At 42.8% G+C, this 9886-nt stretch overlaps 1 long non-coding RNA gene across 5 annotated transcripts; it reads left to right on the forward strand.

The window, feature by feature from the left end:
* Positions 1-1534: 1534 nt before the first annotated feature.
* On the forward strand, positions 1535-7050 carry LOC129784924 (uncharacterized). 5 transcript variants are annotated; one of them, XR_008748196.1, is made up of 4 exons: positions 1535-3771; positions 4313-4384; positions 5308-5489; positions 5718-7050. It is a non-coding gene; the product is annotated as an uncharacterized LOC129784924 (long non-coding RNA). The 5 variants fall into 5 exon arrangements; XR_008748197.1 differs by having other exon boundaries at positions 1535-3722; XR_008748199.1 differs by having other exon boundaries at positions 1535-3630.
* Positions 7051-9886: the final 2836 nt, after the last annotated feature.

A 9886-nucleotide genomic window follows, 5' to 3' on the forward strand; every position in this document is an offset into this window, starting at 1 on the left:
TTATTACAGGATCATAGAATTGTTTGGTTTGGAAGGGACCTTAAAGATCGTGTACTTCCAACCCCGCTGCCATGGGCACGGACACCTCCTGCTAGACCAGGTTGCTCAAAGCCCCATCCAGCCTGGCCTTGAACCTTTCCAGGGATGGGGCACCCACAGCTTCCCTGGGCAACCTGTTCTTTTACATACAAAGTGATGTTTTATCAAGTAGGAGTTCACTGTGCTGAGTGCCTGGAACTAATGCATGGTGTCTAGAGAGGCCAGTTCTTCACCAGGTTTTCTTTACTGTTCAGTGTTTTGTGTCTTTTCCCCATAGCATTACAGCTTCTACAAATTTGCCTAAAAATGTGCATGCTGCCTCCACTATCGATTCCTTACAGTTTCAGAGTCTGGAGAGCCAGGACACTCCATGAGACTCTGATGGAAGGAAAAATGTCTCTCTTCAAGCTCTGGATAAACAAAGACCCCAAAGAGTTTTTATTTTTATTTCCCTATTTATTTTTTTTTTTTAAGGAATGAGTAATTGTTATTTGTCTGTTAAAATTCATTAGTTTTTTTAGCCCCAGTTCCTCTATTTTCTTAATTTAAATATTTGAAGAAACACATAAGACTGAATTGTTGCTGCAGGGGGCTGCACTGACTTTGATCTTTTAAATGGAAAGCTATGTTCAATACAATTAAATCAGCTCTTTTGTAAAGACAAAGATCATCACCCTCTGGCTTAATTTAGCTAAACAGATGTAGGATTTATGTAAATATACAGTCATTGTAATGGGAAACAAAAGCTAGAATACCCTGCCATTAGTGTAAAAATGCATTCTGTGTTACCAGCTGGTCAGTCATGACCTTTTATTCAGCCATAGAGACAGTGCAAGTCATGTACTGCAAAGCAGGGGAAATGACAAAAAATGTTATGTCCGCAAACTCATTGCTTATGAAAAGAGCCAGCCAGTAAAAGCCCCATTTTAAGCACATGGCAGGTACAGAATGAGTTCTAGTGGGGCAATTTACTTTTTCTGCTGCTCTTCCCCTCTCCCTGGGGCCAGCTGTACAGGTAAAAGTTTAGTGCAGTCTGCATATTTGCTTGGGCTGTCAGTTTTCTTTCGCAAAAGATGCTGTAGTCAAGCAGGCACATCTTTTCTTGAGAGGACGGAAGACACAGCTTCTGTAGAGGACATATACGACTTCCCAGAGCTGTAAGTCTCTTGGGCTGGTTACTCTGAGGCTTTTGTTGGGATATGAACACTTTTGTAGAGGATCATTTCCAAATAAGCTTTCCTTGACTCTTGTGGTATTGGTGAGACTGGCAAGAGGTTGGAGTGGTAAGTAACGACACGGTGCTAAGGAGTCTCACCTGCTGATGCAAACAGGTTTCCGTACGTTGACACACAGAAGATACTGTGCTGCTGTTGTCTCTGAGGTTTGTTCTGTATCCAGCTGCATGTACTCCTTGTTCCCAGCCTGTAAGCTTTCGGGTTGAATGCTCCAGTCCATGACTGCAGCTCCCAGAAACTTTCCTTCAGACACCCCTGATACCCATCTTATCCCTCAAAAAAAAAAAATTCCTCAAACATCTTCAGACTATTTTTAGTTTTCACTCCAAAATGGGATGCAATTCTTCTGTGTCAGGTTGGCAAAAATGGCTCTGTGCCAGTATTTTACTTCGAGTTTTCTCACTCTACAACAGTATTTTCCTGGAGCTGGTTACTTGGGTGTGTCTGTTCTCAAATGACATCCTTAATAATGTAGTTCATGTATTATTTTTGTGTACTACGTATGTGTATTGCCCAAACAGTATGAGTTTTTCTCTGCTTTTCCATTTTCCATATGATATTTGTTTGATAAATGGAATATAGGCTATTTTAGTGAAGGGAAAGCACTTAAGTTAGCTTTTATTCAGCAGTTCCAAGCTTCTGAACTGCCGTTGGGTTTAACTGTGGTATTTGGGATCAGAAGCCTTTAACTGGGTCTGACTCTGCTTCCTGGTAGCAGCACTGCTGCTCAGTTGAGCAGGATTCCCATATGACTCCTGTAACACAGCAAAGAGTTCAGCTCTAGAGTTCATCTACTTTACAATTACAGCTGCCTCCCTCGGAGGATGCATCATCTGTGCAACAAACTGCTCTCAAGGTACTGTAAAAAGCCTTTCCTTTTTCTGTGTGGGAGTTTCACAGAGCAGACAGCTAGGAAATGATCTGAATGTGCATAGGAAATGAAGACTTACTTATCTGCAGCTGCAATTCAAAGGAAGCACCTATATGTAGCATTGCCAGCAATAACCCGAAATAGATTCACTTTCTCAAAGCATTTGATCTTAGGAAAAAAATTGCTTGGCATTTTATGAAGTTTTTCTTATAAATCTGAATCTGTTGGGACAAAACTTGTTGCTCACATAAGTCTCTAGAGACACTGGATTTAGGGTGTTTTTTGGGGATGATTTTGCATTATTCAGAAGGGATAGGGGTTGCTACCCTCATCTTGTTCTCCAAAGAAGTTCTTTGGGCAGTTTTTTTTTCAGGGTAAAACAAAAGTGCAGCTACAGGACTGACATGGAGAAGGGGAACAGGATGGTATGCAGCCACTTGTACACATGAGCTCATGGGCCACAACAGTCCCCGATGTCCACCTGACCACAGAGCCCTGGGACACTGCCTATGCCTCAGAAATCTGATCAAACAACATTGCAGGTGGCTGCAGAAAGCTCCTTGAGGAGGGCAAAGGGAAACAGGGGAAGTTTTCCAACACAAGGGAAACAGCCTGGGAGCTGCTCTGAGTTTGCAGCCCACCAGCCACAAAGGAGATCTGAGTCAGAAGGGAATCAGTGAGGGCTGTGCTCAGCCCATGCCATAATGAAGAATGAGATGGGAAAAATAGGGAATATTCAAAAAGGTAGGTTCAAAGAACCACACATTTCCCTCCTAGAAGGTCATGCCACAAAAAGTACAGTAAATATTCCATACAAAATCAGCAATGGAAAAAAATGAAGAAAATGCAAAGGGTGGAGCACATGTGTTTCAAAACCTCATAATCTGTGATAGAATCACACTGATGCAAGATTGCAAGATTGCAAGGATGCGAGGATGCTGGACTGGATGCACACTATCCTGAACTGTGCATGTTAGTATGTGTGCATGTGTGTATGTGTGCACATTGTGTGCTGGGGGAATACGTAGGGAATTAAATCTTTCTCTGAACACATAGCTTAGTTATATGACAGAAATTATTTTTCAGATGCCTCCTACCTGTAAGTTTCATGTACAACTGTGGGTCAGTGGATCCCAGAAGTTCACCTGGGCTGCCTGTATAGCTCACCAGTGGGCAGAAATGGCACATGCATAACCTGATCCATGCAAGGGACACTCCGATGGGTGCAATGCTGCACATATGTTGTTTTGCTTCCCTAGGTCTGAATGCCATTTAGGACACTTCTAAAACCACTGCATCTGTTATTCAGTCTGCACCATGTTCCCTTAGTAGAGCATGACTTTTCCCACATAAGACAGACAAGGGTGTTGATTTCCTAATCTTTTCCCCACAGGGATGAAAGAGCAAGAACACTTATTTCTGAAGCAATGTTAGCCTGACTCTTACCAGAGAAAAGAGACAAGAGATTGAAACGTTGAAAGAAGAGTAAGGTTCTGACCTGTGCTTATGTCTTCTTGGAATGTATTTTATCAGTCTGTTGTACAAAGGAAGAACATTTCTGTCCCTGTGCTTTCAAGGTCAGTGGGTGAGCCCTGGCCAGTCTTTTCACTGGAGGGTACCACCAAGGTGAGGTTGCACTCCTGGGCAGACCTGAGTAATGCATCCAATAGGGAGGAGGGTTTAGTATGGACCTTCTGCTCAGTCTTTCCACTTTGGTACTTGTGGAGACCTTTAAGCTATGCGTAATTGATGTAACAAGTTCCTTGATTGAAGTCTATACTCTGGATGTAAAATGCAGGTACCTCAATCATTCTTCTGACTTCATGTTTGGCAGGCAGATAGCAAAAAAATGATGTATTGATCAATTTTTAGAAAACATCAGCAATAGGGATGGGAGAAATGTTTTGGACATAATTAAACTCTTAAATCAAACCTAGCAGCCCAACAAACTTCTCAAGAAGCTTCTGAAGCTCAACTTCTCTCATACATACACCTCTCCCTGCCTTCGCCCAGGACTATAAATGCTGAAGCAATGAGAAATCCTGCTCTCAGAGGGGTCTGTATCAATAAAACCACAGCAGACTTGAAAGCTTTGGGGGGAGGCTTGTTCTCACCATTGTTTCACCTCTCTGAGGGTTTGTTTTTGTTTTGTTCTCTTCCTCAACAGCTGTACTTATGAAGAGAGAAAGGAATATATTGTAGATGTTGTTGTTTGTATACTGCAGGAAAAATTGTAGAGGTAAGCCATTTTAGGATTTCCCTTTGCCAGGTTAAGGAGCAGAAAATAGCAGCAGAATTGGAGGCATTGAAATAAGAGGGGGTGAAGAGATGACCAATGAGAAGGAGAAGAAAGATTTCCGTAATCAAACTCTTTGTTCTAGTTTCTAGAGAAACAGCTTTTTAGTAAATATCAAACCTTGCTTTACCTTGGTTTACAGTGTTGGGGAGAAAATAGGCAGAAACATACTAGCACACTGCAGGAAAAAAAGCAAATCATGTGGTGATTTAGCCAGTGGTATAGCCAGTTGGGACAGGGAAAGCCCTGAACCCAGTGCCAGTAAATCGAGCACAGCTGGGGCATCTTCTGGTTTGCTTCTGTGTCCTGGGTTTGGCACTGTGTTAAAGTTGTGCACAGCCTGTGGAGCCGGGGTAAGTCACAGGAGTCTGGATCTGGGTCTGAACTTGAGAGGTCGTGGCTGCTTCAGCTGGGGATTTTGGGTTACGTCCATTAAGGATTATCACTCTGAGCTCTGATATTCTTTCTCAGTGTGGAATTAACAGGATCCACATGGTGGATTTGGAATCTAATATTCAGATGTGGAGAGCCCTGGGCTCTAAGCCCCCAGTCTTTAACAGGAGCTGTGCACATGCTGGGGCTCAGGTTATCAGGTCCTGCGTGTTGGTCAGTGGTGAGAAAGCATCTCACCCTGTTTCAGGCAGTGGAAGAGGTTTACAGCCCCAAGATATACTTGTTTTCAAGTGCTTCAGTAAAAAGAATCAAATATTTGAAGCAACGGAGTTTTATGGGAAATATTTAAAGGCACTTCAAAAGACCTCCCTGTCCTTAGAATCTGGTCGATAGTGTATAAGGGCATGGAAGGAACAGCATTTCTTTTAGACAAATAGGTTTTATTCCTTTTGACAAATGTTTTCTTCTCTAAGGGCTGTCTTCCCATCCCAGACAGAAGCAGGGATCTAGGATTGCATGCTTTTTCCATCACCGGCTGTCTGCCTGCATACGTGACCTATTGATGTCCCTGGTGATCTGTGCAGAGACTTGTACAGAAAGGAGTGCTGCCTCTTGACGTTAAGATTCATTTTGACCTCCAGAAAAAGGATTTTTGGTGAGAATTCGGGGAGTGAATTTTGCCTGAGGCAGGCTCCTGTACCATGAAATCTTCCCCTTGCTGGGCCATGGGATCCCAAAGGGAGATGCAGGGAGCTGGGTTCCCCTCCACAAAGTCTGGGAGGAGGAGGGGAGGGAGGACAGAGCCCCAGCGACCCAAGGGAGGTGACTGTGGGCTTTGGCAGGTTCCCTTGCAGATCAACAGACCCTGGGACTTTATTTGCAGGGTGGCCAACATCTGACAAAACAATCTGCTGGAAGCCTCATTGAAGGAACCTTGCAGACTTTCCTGCTGCTTGCCCAGATTTCCCCACAGAGGGAGCAGATCTGGCACGGGTAATGGGAGCAGTCTGATTTCAAAACGCACCGTGCCATAAATTCCATCAAAGGAAGAAGCACCGCGGATCAGATGGCAGGCTCCAACCCACCCGCCCCACTCCATTTGCCTGCCTAAATCTGTTGGGATGCCAGTTCTTTTTCTTTTACTTTCTTTTACTCCTATTAATTCAGTATATCAAGCCTGCTTGTGCATAAAGGGAAATCTGCAGCACATTAGATTAACACTGTCTCTTCCGAAGTTGTTTGCAGTTCTGAAAGCCATCCTTCACAGTCGGTGTATAAATAATATCGAGCCACGAGAGGGAGCGAGAGTACTAAATAAGGCAGTTTGGGATTTAAGAGGGGGTTATACTTCTGGATAAGCACAGTCAGCTTTACAGTGATAAAGACACATAAAACATGAAGAGCTGGAAGAATGAGAGGTAGCGTGGGGTGGTGGCTCAGAAGGTAAGTGGTTGTATTAAAAAGCGGGAAACCAAACAATTGTTTAAAGCCATTTTGATACATGTGTTAGGTGTCGGGGTTTTTTTTCGATTCTTGATTTCTTTTTATAGAGAACACTGCCTGAGCTGCCGAATGGCATAGAGATGTAGCTGTTACAAGTACCTTTATACCATCTGTCTAAGGGAAAGGGAAAAGTGGAGTATTAAATAAAGTGATTAATCTGACCTTCAGCTGCACGGAATTTAAACATAATATCTTTACAACAGCACTGCTGAAGCAAGGTTTGCCTTTTCTGTCACTGCTCGCTTGTGTGGCTGTGAGCAAATCACCCAAACCCAGATCCTCAGGGCTAATTAGGTAACTAATACTCAGAAAAATTGCAGAACTGAAGTACCTAAATAATACTGTAGTCCTATTTCCCCTATGCCTCATTTGCTCTATATGTCTGAAGTGAATGTGTTATAACTTCTTCCCCGCACAGAGAAACTAAATATGCTCAATACACTAAAGAGTGTAATAAGGTTATATGTTGCAGTTACCTGGGGCTCAGAGGCTTGGATTGTTACAACTAGCATAAAATAACTGGATTATTTTTTTTTTTTTAATGATGCTATTTTTTGTTTCAGTGCATCCTGGGCTGTTTTTCCATGCAGCCATGCAGAAGGCATGCTGCTGAGGCTACAAGCCAGGTAGTCTGATTAAAAAGTCAAGATCCCCAGAGCTCTGCAGCAAGGCACGCACGACATTGATCTGGCTTCCTATTACATACCTGTCTTTTGAGTTTTATCAGTTTGCTTTATTGTACTGGGTTCGTTCAGGCTGCAATAATGAAGGGCGTGTCAGATTTTTCCATAATACAATCTTATTTTTCAATGAGCTATAAAATTTCACTCTTGGCTGCAACTTGACATATGTAGTTGAGAACCTGCTGCTTTTAAAGCATTTTTGAATGCCTTGAAACATTCTTTGAACCAAATTGGGCCATTAAGAAAAAGGGGACTGCACTCCATAATACGCTGGTTCTAAAAACCTCTTTCAAGTCAGTAGGAATTCCTCCCCCTCCTTCTCCTGATATCTTCTTTCAGGCCACAAATAATGGCAGGATCATATGAATTACTGGTGTTAAAGCTATTACAAAATTTCATTGTGGAGGTAACATATTAGCTCCACAGTTAAGGTTGTGTTGAGTTTTGATTTTAAAGCAGGGAAAAAAATTATTGTTGAAAAGTTAGCTGTGGTGCCTCAAAAATTACATGTACTGTGTAAGTCCATACCTCTTCTAAACAGTGTAAGTAGTGGTATTTATGGTGAAAGCTGCCTGAAACTTGTCCTTTTAAAACTTCATTTTTAATTTCCCATTAGGTTCACTTTGACAATCTTTCTGAGTCAAAATATCCCCTGTAGCATGCTTGTGTGAATGCTTTTGGAAAAGTGTTAGCAAAACATCCGGGAAAATCATCACAGAAATGGTGCACTGATTCCCCAGCATGGCATGCAGGGAAAGACAAGCTACTTCACCCATTTTAGAAATTTTCAGCCACCATTTTATTGAAGCGCTCTAGCGCATCTCCATGATTTGCATCACATCTGAAACCTGAGTTGTATGCTACTCCTGACTAGGCGTCAGAAACATGCTTGTTGTGTTCACCAAAAAAAAAAAAAAAAAAAAAAGCAAAAGCTATCAACATCTGGCCAAGTCATAAGCCTCTGCAGCCTTTCAACTCTCTGCAGCTCAAAGGAGCTTGTTAAAGAGACCTGATGCTCCCGTCTGTGAGCACGGGCTGGGGCTGAGCAGAGCTCTTCCCACAGCCTCATCACCCACATCCAGCGTTGGTCCTCAGGCAATCGGGCACAACGGCACAGGGCTGCTTCTGCCTGCCCTTCTGGCTCGCTGCTGGGGCTGCTGGGCGGTTAGAAGAAGAGCCCCATGATAGCAGGCTAAGGATCAAAAAACATTGGGATGAGCCAAAAGCAAGGAGCAACATACTCGAATGTGCACAAGGAGGAGCACTCCCCATGCAGAAGCAAGGGGCAGAGCTCATTGTGTTTTGAGGCTCAAGCTGCTGGTGAATGAGACAGGATTCAATTCAGCAAAATGTTTTCTGCTGTATCCCCACCTTGTACACTACATGAGATAGACAGCATTCAGGAGATGGATCAAGATGGGGATTTAGTGAAGCCTCATTAAAAAGGACCTTCATCTCACTATAAAAATAGGAAGCAGTGAAGGGCTTGCAGCCACGGGATGGCTGCACAGGTTGTTAAAGCAGCGAGTGATACCTGCTCCTGCCCTCTGACTGTGAAGCCCTACACGATCCTCGGTGGGGGATAACAATTTTCTCCCCAGCCCCTCCAAAGAAACAATCTGCCAATAGATCCAATGTGGGGCCGATTTTTTTCAAGTAGATGTCAGATTTGGAGCAATCTGCCTGGACAATGTTCGGTTCCCAAAGCTGTCCCCTGAGGAGCCATCTCCTTCCTGCAACACACAGCTTGTCCCCTGCCAGTGGCCTCCATCCTTCGCTTGGTGCAGGCAGATGGGCCAGGGCTGGGGCAGGTCCAGCCGAGCCCCAGGGCTCTTGCAGGGTCAGGTTACTCTACATCGCAGGGCAAAAGGCATAAATCACTTTTTCTTTTTTTTCTTTTTTTTTTTTTTTTTTAACAGGTGGTAACTGAGTGTGTGTGTTCCTCATTGTAGTGCCTACCAGGGGACATCTGGCGTCTAGTCTGCAGCAACACTGAGCTTTCAGGGTGACAACCGGAGTCAGTGGGAAATATGCTTGGAGTAAATAAAGCATCCCACAATAAATAAACTCCTGTAAAACAACATTGACAAAAAAAAAATCGCGTTTGGAATTTCAAATCAAGATTTAACAAATGAGGAGAAGGTTTTGATGTTAATATTTGTGCCTTTTTCCTCATCCATATCAGGTGAAGGGTGAGAACTATTCAAGTCATAAGGATACTATCAGGACAAATCCATTTGCATACTATCCTGATGGAGCCATAGACAAATTTATCACGGAATTAGTAACTTCTTTCCCATGACTGAAGATTTCTGCAGGGATATTCCACTGAAGTGTTACTTTGAAAAAAGACAATAAAAGTAGAACTTTCTCAATATTTTTCAGCACAAAAGATACACATTTTTTTATTACAAATGAAAAAAAAAAAGGTTTTAATTTGTTCAGAAATGGCAACTTGGCTTTACCCAGGATTTTCTTCCTCAGACTTAATAAAAAAAAAAAAGTTTTTACTTCAATTTGGATGGAGACAGTTTGAAATGTCGGAGGCCCTGTCTAACTGGAAAAAAACCAAACCAAACCAAACCAAACCAAACAACCGAATAATTCTCTAAGAGATCTATTATTTTTAGAAAGATCTAAGAGCTCTTTTTTTCAATGGCTACCTTCAGATGACTTCAGTGGTGCTAGAATTTTGTTCTTTGATCTTGGAAATGCATCCATGGCATCAAAGTGTGTGAGGTCCTTAGTATCAGCATTTCTGCTTTCAGATTTGCATAAATCCAGGAAAGAGGGTAGCATTAGAGCTCAGTGTCAGAGATTAACAAGGTACCATGTTTAAGCTAAGTGTGATTATTGCTGACCAAAA

Source organism: Falco peregrinus, chromosome 7 (assembly GCF_023634155.1).
Source record: "Falco peregrinus isolate bFalPer1 chromosome 7, bFalPer1.pri, whole genome shotgun sequence".
NCBI classification, from domain to species: Eukaryota; Metazoa; Chordata; class Aves; order Falconiformes; family Falconidae; genus Falco; species Falco peregrinus.